Genomic DNA, 10952 nt, shown 5'->3' on the forward strand with positions numbered 1-10952 from the left:
GTGCCAATAGAGGCTCTCTCGATTTTTTTTGTTTTGTTTTGTTAGATTTCCATTTTTTATTTATTTAAGATTTTACATGAGCCTAATCATAGCGACATCTACTGAAATTGTTTGAACTGAGTGTTATAATATAGAGGGAATAATTTGAGTCAAAACACTCTAATTCAATCTTTAATGGAGTTGTGAGTAATAATTAAAGAAATGGGGTGTAATAAGTAAAAGTTGGGGTGCCAATAGCAGCTCTATAATAATATTATTGGATATTCCCATTAAACCCATGGGATTTTAAGAGCATAGATTATTTCTAGGGAAAAAAAATGTCATTTCTCTTAGGAAATACAATTTTCAAATATTATTTTCATAGAAAATGATTTTCTGATCTCCTAATGGTAATACATGATTACCCTAAGTAGAACTAAAAACAAACTCTTTATTTGACATTTTCCTTTCCTAACTGCAATCAAATATTACAATTCATTTTCCTCATAAATTCATATTTCCCTTAAAATCAGATGTAAGAGTTACAATTCTTGTGGACTCAACTCCATTTGGGGTTTGTATTGTGAAGTACTAAGAATTGTTACTCCCTCCCTCCCCCGACTCACACTCCATTCTATTTATGATTCCACCCCTTCAACTTGCCCCCACGTGATAAGAATAGCTTAATCAAATACGAGGATGAGACTTCTGTGAAAACCTCAAATGGAGCAATCCCGACGCTCCTCATTCCTTCTTGATTTGTTTCATCATCGTATTCAAATTTATCAATAATTTTTTTTTCTTTTGATTTAAGGGAAAATTTTACATTGATCCTAGGAATATGAATAATACATGGAAAGTATATTCTTTCAAGAAATAATTTCATAAAATAGTTCTATTTGCTTGTTATTCAATCACTTATTTATTTTAATATCTCTAAAATATTTGTTTTTTTCGACGAAGGATAAAAATGGAGAAAATAAAGAGAGCAATATCAGAAACTTGTGATATTATTATATGTGCTCAAGTAGTAAGAAGTTCTATATTAATAATTCAATCGATTCTTAGAAAATAGTATAATATTGCCTTCATTGACAATAACCAAAAATATCGACCGTTTGTTATTATTTCGAGTCCGAAAGTTGAACGATGATATATATATATATATATATATATTGCTTATCGTGGGTATTCTCACCCTTCGGGTGAGACCAATTCTCCAATCACATGCACCACCCCCTTGAAAAGTCCTATGTGCAATTGGTTGAGTCGAGGGTCAATCAGGGTGGCCCCAAGGAATTCATTGCTTCATGGGGTTTCAAACGGTTGACTCACTCTTTCTGAGGAACTTATCAATGTTCGACTTGCCATTAGGCCAACTCCTTGGGCCTAAGTGGTCAACTAATACGTGTGCATTATTGGTGGTCGCGTGGACTTGATGAGGGGAGTTGGTTTGGTGGGGCTTGCAGAGCCCGATCGACCCAATAAGCATTTTACCTATTAGGTGCGACTTGGCCTTAGGGTTTAGGTATCGTGACAACTTGATAGTAATGTCAAAGATGACGAAAAAAGAATTGTCACGACGTATTGACGGGTCTTATGAAACATACTTAATGGTTGAACTATTGGAATGGCTCATCGATCGTGATAATGCCACACTTGTGGATTGACCTGGTGATAGGTTGTATGGTAGTCTTGTTAACCCCACCGACCATGAATAAGTAGGTCCCATGTATAAATGCTTAAATGGTTCAATAGTGAAACTTGAATACTCACTAAACCAACATAAATTAAAAATCAATCTTACAAGAAGGACCACTTAGGTAAGACCTTGTGGAGGTTGTTCCCAAGGTGGTATATACCGGACCTTGGGAACAGCCTCCCCAACCCCACCACCCCCTGCGCGCGGCGCCTAGCAACAAAAAGAAAAAGAAAAAGAAAGAACAAAACGGAAAATCAATCTTATAATTTTAATTATTTTGAAATATATTCAAATTTAATATGTTTTGAATACGAAAAAAAATAATTTAAGGAACTAGCAGGTGGCACGTGCAAACTCACATGTATTACAAAAATAGGATTTTTGTAAAATTAGTTTTTATTATTAATTTAAAGGATTATTTAAAAAAAAATTAAATAAGAAATGGGATGTTATATAATATTTTACCATTTAATATAATGCGAAGGTATTTTTGTAATTTAAATGATTAATTAAAGAAAATTTGAAAGTAATATGATAAAAAGATATATTTGTAATTTAAAAAAAAAAAATTATTAGTCGATTGTAATTTATTTATTTATTTTGACCAAAAAAATCCTATATAATTTATGACTAATATAATTAGAAAGATCTTATGAGTTTTAGTGTTAGAAATAGGACTGCAACCTGGGTGGGTTGGAGGGTCAACCCAGGCTCAACCCGACCATGTGATTAGAGTTCATTAACGCAAACTCAACCTAAGATTGAGCTTTTAAAATCGGGTTAGTCCAAGTTAGACAATTTTGGGCAAGTTGGACTCATTGAGCTAGTCTAATTTCATTTTCAAGTTAGGCAATTTTGAACGGATTGAACTCATTTTTCTCTTTTCAAAATTTATGTAAAAACGATTCATCATCTTCAAAAATATGTAAAATATTATACTTAAATATATATAGCAATAAAGTTTAATACAGAAAGAAAAATTCATAAAAAGATTTTTTTCCTTAATTTTACAAATATATTTAGGAAAAAAAAATATTTTTTTAAAATAATAATAAAAAAATAAATATTTATATGTAAATATATAGCATTCGATTCAGGTTGAGTTAGGTTGCCTTGAACCTCAATCTAAATTCAATTCAGGTTTAGATTTCCTAGCCCAAGCTCAACAAATTTTCTATATAACCCAGCTCAGACTCGCCCATCAATTGGGTTGAGCTCATGTTAGCCCGCCCAAGTTCAAAAGACTTTTATTATACCATGCCTCCTTGACCCGATGACCATGGTCTTCTTGACTGATTTGAAAGTAATCAATTAATCTTTTACTTTTCACTCGATTTTACTTTGTTGATGTGGCAAGGGCACAAAACGATCGATCTTTCTTAGATCAATGGTTTTGTGCCCGTACTACATAAATCAAGTACAGATCGAGCGAAAATTTTCAAGTCAGAAAATCATTAGCGTTTGGCAAAATCATCGAACATAAATGTTTATTATTTTTTCTCATTGATTTAGAGGACAAATTCATGACACTATGGTTTGACTCATAAGAAATGGTATGATTCAACTTGATTTGAAGGGGAGACAAGAAAATTATTTTGTTTTAGGAAATATAAAATATTTCTAATTTATTAATAAACTTATTTTAAAATATTTTTTTAATTTAAAAATTATAATTTAATGTAAATTTGCGTAAACAAGACTTACCTTTATCTCACTAATTATGAGAGAATAGTCAAACTGATTGAGATAGTTTCCGAACTATTAAATAGAAGGGACCACGAAATTAGGTAAGAATAGAGAGGCCTCTTGTTTGGTTGTTCTAGAAGAATTCGGCTAATTTAGTAAATATAATTATTGTTCCCAATGTCCACAGACCTTCACATACAAATCAGGCTAATTTATGTTTTGGGTGATTTAGACATACGCCCCTATGTTTTGCTCAATATTAGAGATACCCTCTTATGTTTTTGGACTGATGACATGCATCCCTTGACCTCAGTCTTCTAAATAGGCTAAGGGGGAAAGACTCAAATGCCCTCAAGATTAATTTATAGTCAAAAAACTAGATTTTTCTTCTCCAAATCCATCATCTTCAAGCTCTTCAACTTCCAAGATAATTTTAATCTATTTAACCTTATTTTCATCTATCATTTTCTATTAAGCCTCCTTTTTGTAAAACATCTTAGATTTTTCTATCTAAAATTTCATCATTTTATATTTTCTTAAAAATTATATCTTTCCTTGAGAATGATTGTTGAAGACTTGAAGTAAATACACTCCTAAGATAGATGGTGAGGGTTAAATTTTGTATCCAAAGAGGTTGAAGATGACTGATTTTTGGAGGAAAAAAAATATGGGTTTCTAAATAAAGATTATAGATGAGGGCATTTGAGTCTTTTTTCGTTAGTCTATTTAAAAGACTAAGGTCAAGGGATGTATGTCATCATTTTCAAAATATAAGGGGGTGTCTCTAATATTGTGCAAAATATAGGGGGTATGTCTAAATCACCCTTATCTTTTCCCATTCTTATATTAGTATTTTTCATCAAGACGTAGAATCAAGGGGTAAAATCATAGCGCCAAATGTATGATGAAGATGAGAGATTATTTATGTGGTTGTCAAATCTTTTCCTGCTTCAATTTCCTTGATCTCAATGTGGCAAAGTCCAAGTGTCGACCAATAGCTTTGTGGTTCCTATGATTGCACTTTGACGATCGATCAAGATAATATACATTTTTGCAAAATGTAGGGTTTCTTTTTATTGAAATGACATATATCGCTTGCTACATTTATATAGTTTCTTTGAATTTCTGGTTGTATTGTACGACATCCTATCCATATCACATTTATAAAAAAATCAATACATGTCTATTGTGTGAAAAACAGAATCCAAAATTTTGGAACTCCGTTTCTCAAAGAATGTGGAGACACGCTATCCCAAGACTCATCACCAAGAAGAAAGAAGAACAATTACAAGATGAAAATGGGAAGAGTCGTGTTGGAGTGACTTCAAGATTGTACCTCATATCTCACTTTCTTGAGATACTTTTCAAGAAAATCTTATAAGTTAAAAATGAGACCTTCACTTGTATAAGATATGAAATTTGGAGAGTTGATGATTTCTCACTTGCTTTCTCTTCTCTCAAGGGCTATTTTATGCATGGACTTGATTGTGAAGGGGACTACTTACATGTACATATAGGTAATGGAGGAAGTTTCTAGCATGTTAGAGTATTTTTTCAAGAAGTTTCAAGAGAGGTTTTTGGTGGGTTCAAGATGGAAAACGAGTTTGCATTGGGATTCAAGATTAGTTGCATGAGAAAATGGAGGTAATTAATGGCAATGTACATTCTTCGTGAAGGTGAAATTTTTTTGTAAGAGTCGTGTTACATTGTCTACGTTGGACACTGGGTTCAACATTAAGTTGGCCTGACAATGCATAGATAACCATAAATTTATTTTTTCGAAATACAAGTTAGAAAATCAACGGGTCTCTATGCACTGTTAGGTCAGCTTAATGTTGAACTCAATATCCAGCACATGGAAAATGTAAAGATGATGTGTAGACGAGAGAGAGAGAGAGAGAGAGATAATGTGACAAATGTTAACCACACATGTGAAGTGGGATCATATAAAATTACATAATTATCCTCACTACATCTCCCCCAACTAAATAAGAAAATATATTTTTTAACATCTATTTCAATATTTATTGTACAAGTTTTTCTATGCAAAGAGTATGTGTCGGTGCAATGTTACGATCTATCTATAATCATATCACATCCTTAATTGTAATATGCAATTATTATCATTTTGCATTTTAGATATTTAGATGAGTTACTAGGATCATCTCGACTCTTAATCATGTGTTGCAGACTAAGTAGTCAGGTGTTTGCTCCACAAACTTTGCAGTCATCTCCTCATCAGATCACAACTTTCTCGAGAATCAACTAGTCAATATAACTTTCAAACTCGGATCAAATCTTTTTTGCTCCCACAAAATATATCCCTAAGTAATCTCTCGAAAACTTATGTTTTCTTCCTTATCTAGTCCCAAATGTTTGAGGTTTAGATGTATTTAGAGTTTGAATCCTTGGATCAAAAAAATAAAAATAAAAAATGCTCAAAATCCAAAAATGAGACATAATAAATATATTTTTTTAAGTTGGCCAAAGAATGTTCCTTGGAACACAGACGGGAGACTTGTATTTTTGACTAACACTTCAAATTTCCTCATATATTTTAATAATTAATAATAAAAAAAAGAAGATTTTTTTTTTTTTTTTTTAATATAAAAGAAATAAAGAAAGAAGAAGCCAACCCGGAATTGATGGGAAGAGACAGAGTTAGTTGTCCTTCTGACGTTATCTACCTACCAACCTCCACCGCTTAACATGTTCTTTCCACTTCATATATCCAACAAACGCTCTGTCGCGCTTTCTCTTGTTGCACTACGATAAAGACATCCGTACCAATAAGTTGATAAAGACATATTAGAACTCCACTACAAAATACAAATCATCTAAATCTAGTAATTATAATTCTAAGTACGTGGGCCATGAATTAGTGGGCCTTATGACCCATTTTATAGAATGGATCGAACATTCAAATGTTGTTGATATTTGATCTTTATCTCGCTTTTTCCACAACATTTTCATCCTGGCTTGTAACAGACGAAGGACTCCTTCACTAGTTGTGCAAGTCAAGGGCATCGAAGGTGTTAATTCGCTTAGTTAGTATACTTCAGGGGTGATGATATATGTACATGAGGATCGTTCAAGGGCCAAACATTTTGCCAACGTATTTCATTTTATATAATGAGGAGATCATCCTTACAAAAAATCAACCCATTATGAAACTTATAAATCAATTAAAAAAAATTTACAAATAATTGACAGTCCACAATTCTTCAACTTGTCAACTGGGATTAAAAGTTTCAAAATGAGCTGATTTTTTTTTAAGGATGATCTCTGAAATACTTGGCAAAATGTTTGGCTCTTGAATAGTCTCCTATATATTTCGATTCAATTTTTACTATAATTGAGTTACCGATTTCATTGGAAATGGGTTTGGGATCAAAGTCATTCATCCATCAATCAAGGAAGAGAAAAAAAATAAAAATAAAAATCCTTGGAGCCATTCCTCTTAGATGATTATTTTGATCAAGAAAAGATGAGTCTTAGTTATAACACCAAGTTAATTCTTGACATTTCAACTGGCAACAATTACTATAGATGGACCCATGGCATTTACGATGGGCCAAAATTTGATTGAAATGACATGAAAGTTCCAAAAGTTGTTCAGAAGCAATAAATGCTCAGGTTTTTTTAGTGGGGTATACAATGACATACTTAGCTTGCGACATGGCAGAAAAATGTGCATTTACTCTAAAAGCATTAATCGACGTAATAGTTGATACATGGCTTGGTATGTGCAAAGATAACGAGACCAAGAAATGTAAATTAGCAAGCGTGACACAAAAACAATACACTTATTAAGTAACAAAATAATCAATTGAAAAGACTAAAAGTCTATAAATAAAGAGTCGTGATAATCTGAACTAAAAATCTATAAATTAAGAGTCGTGATAATTTGACACTCCCCCCGACAAACATCCCATCACAGAATTGTAGATCATTTTGCCTCGGGATACATAAGAAAAAGATTTATGATTTTATGTATCCCGATGCAAATGATCTACGATTCTGTGATGAGGGCATACCTCAGATGGCAGGTGTAAGAAAATTATTATTCATAAATAAAATAAAATAAATAATTTTGATATGCAATTTCAATTAAAAATCCCTAAAACTCTATCGGATCAAAGACTAATTTTGATTGTTAGAGTATTTACATGATTGCCAAGATTCAACGTAGAAGAGAGTTACAAAAGTAGAAGGATCGGTCCTCAATGCAACTAGTATTTCCATGGTATCTTTATTTTGATACAGATATTCTCGTACAAAGTTGTCCAATCCAAGTTGGTAAACTTTTCTTCTTTTTTGAATACGTTTGTAGCCCCACCACAAAATTTAAACTGGTTTGATGGAGCCATAAACCGGACTGATTCAACTCAATCATTTCAAAAATTTCAATCGAGTTAGTTGATTCAACTCCAACATGCCTAAATAAACCATGGGTTCAACATTCAAGAACCACATTTAAGGATATAAAATGGATACCGACCCCAATTTGGATCGGTCAAGTCAATCCGTTCCAAACCGATTCAATATTAACTACTCGGATCGAATATGGGAACTATATTATAATGCGAGGAGGATAAGAATAAAATGGGAGGATGGAAGTACTACACGTGTCACGCTGACAAAAAGATAAGTCTTTACACGTGGACAGATCGATTTGAGGGAACAAAGAAAGCTTTTCGGTATCGTGTGATGGTCGGTTGGAGATAAGTGACGGTGGGATTCCATTCCCAACCAACCTCTTGTCCTCATGTGCAGAGCTTAGTCAGCATGAGAGGGGATGGTTGCTTTAGTCTCTCTTTTATCCACAATAGATATTCTATTGGCATACTAACTTTTACTTACAACACACCAATCCTTTGAAAGTTAGATGATTTTTACCACATTTTTTGGTGTGTTGTAAGTAAAAATTAGTGTGTTAATATAATCTCTCCAATTTTATTTATGATTGATTCATGAAATTACTAGAGTTCTTGCATCCTTTCCCGGGTTAAGGGGGTAAGAGTGATAGAAAAAATAAAATTGAAGGGATATTATTAAAAATTGGTAGTGAAAGAGATGATAGATGATAAATAATAAAATGACTTAAAAGGTTAAAGAAGAAATATAACAAAGTTAGAGAGAGAGAAGAGGAAAGTAAATAAAGTAGGTCTCTTAATAACGATAGGTAGATGGGAAATTAGTCCCCAACAAAACTGTACCGAATGGGATGCATCCTCTTTGAAGGTTAAAAGGGTAAAAATGAAAAAAACTAAAATTGAAGGGATATTTATTAAAAAAATTTGAGATTAAGAGATAAAAAATAAAAATAATAATAAAGTGAGTTAAAAAGGAGATATAATAAAGTTAAATGAGTGAAAATGATATATATATATATTTGTCGGTTGATGAGATATCTGTTCAACCATAAAATTGTAATTGAGGAAATATTTATCTTCAACCCAAAATACACAAAATTATAGTATCGATGAGGCTTGTGAAATTTACGATATTAGAGTTACTCTTGCAAAATGCAAGATGAGTGTGGTTGACAGGTTAAATGATGACAAATTTAAAATTTTATGCAGAATTATCCAAAATACCCTTTCAACATTAAAATTATTAAAATAAAATAAAATATTCTTTTTTAAAAATATAATTTTTAAAATGATTTTAATAAGGATTTTGTCCAGCTCATTATTTAGGATTTGTCATTGATAGGATTCTTCACTGAATCAAGTCAGCATTTAGGGTTTTTGTTAAATATTATTTATCTATCATTCATCTCTTTTGCCTTATCTCCATTAAAATCTTGAAGCAATCTGGTAAAATCATGCTTAAAAACTATTATTTTGTAGGATGGATGGTAGTAAAAACTTTTAGATGATTTTTTATATAGATATTTCCAACTCAAATCTCCATTTTATAATAATAAAAAATAGGGTAATTTAAAAACACCCCTCGTAAAACTGGTGATATTAGGTTTATCCCTTTATAAAATGCAAGATTAGTCTTACCCCCCTTGACTGGAAGTTAACATTGTGTTTTCTTGATGATCTAATGGTGAAATTTTAATTTTTATTTGGAAGATATCAAAATTTCACAGTTAAATCACTAAGAGAAACAACATTGACTAACTATTAAGAGGGTTAAACCTTATCTTGAATTTTGCAAGGGCGTAAACCTAATATCAAAACTCGTGCAAAGGGTGTTTCTAAAATACCCTAAAAGAAAAGTATTAGGGATTTCTTTTTATTTGAAAGCTCAACAAGATTAGGGGAGACCTAGACCCAAACCGGCTACAACCTCAAGAAAAAGACACCTTTTCTATCTTGAGCCAAACAAGTAACAAGGTTCAAAGAACCTTCTATCAATCTCGAAACACCCCATCACATCTTGAATAACGACAAGAGAATCAATGTTAGGGATTTAAGTTTTGTTTCTAATTTTTGATTTACATGAGAGAAATGGGGGGGAGGGGAGAGTAAAATTAATTTTCTTTTCGTGTCAAGTGAAACTCTTAAAAGATTAAAATTGAAATTGTGACAGAGATTCTCTAATATAGTGGGGTAAGAATATCCTTTTGGTAGAATAGAGCACATCACCTCGAGATAAGTATAAGCTTACCATCAAATTAGGAACTCGAGAATCACTCTCTTAATTTGCGATTCAAGGTGATCCCTTGAGCCAGGTGATTGAATTGTAAAATAATGTGCAGATCCTTCTAATGTCCTAAAAGGAACAAAATAGGTCTTAGTAATTGATTGAATTGAATTTCAAAATTCCTCAAAATGAGATAATCTATTTAATTAGCTACATAAAATTTAAATGAGAAAAGTTTGATGCATTAATAAGTGATTTATTTGAATTGTAAAATCATATTGCATTGGGATGTCCTATTCTAGATTACAAAATCAATCAATTAACCCTCGAACTAATTGTCCCAACAATTAGTCGAGCGCCGAAGATAAAAATAAAATAAAAAGCACACCAACTTTTACTAATAGCACATCAATTCATATGATACCATCAAAGAATAGTGAATTACCATTTCGTGTGCTAAATATGACAAACTTCTGAGATCAATACACTATTCATATTAATTCCGAAATCATGCATGAATCATTTTTCAATGCATTCGTTGGTAGGTATTTTCCACCTTCTGAGTTCGGTACAACATTCATATTAATTCCGAAAACGTGCATGAATCAATTTTCAACGCATTCGTTGGTAGGTATTTTTCATTTAAAGTGACAAACTCGTTGATAAATTACCAACGAATTCACCATTAAAAAATAAAGATATTTTATCTTTAAATTTGCCATCGAATTCGTCACTTTATTACCAAAAATTTTGTCACTTTAAAATCAAGGATATTTTGACTTTAAATTTTCGAATGAATTCGTCACTTTAAATTAAAATGAAGAGCGCATCCAAACCCGAATTTGGACAAAAAAAAAATCCCACCAAAGAAAGAGCACACATCTTGGGGTGCTCTTAGTAATAGTTAGTGCGGCAATAGAAGCTCTCTTAAATAACCATAAAATTGCCGACTCTTCGCCTAGCATTAGAAGTTCACTTAAAATAC

This window comes from Akebia trifoliata, chromosome 4 (genome assembly GCF_017979445.1).
Source record: "Akebia trifoliata isolate Shusen 1 chromosome 4, ASM1797944v1, whole genome shotgun sequence".
Classification (NCBI taxonomy): domain Eukaryota; kingdom Viridiplantae; phylum Streptophyta; class Magnoliopsida; order Ranunculales; family Lardizabalaceae; genus Akebia; species Akebia trifoliata.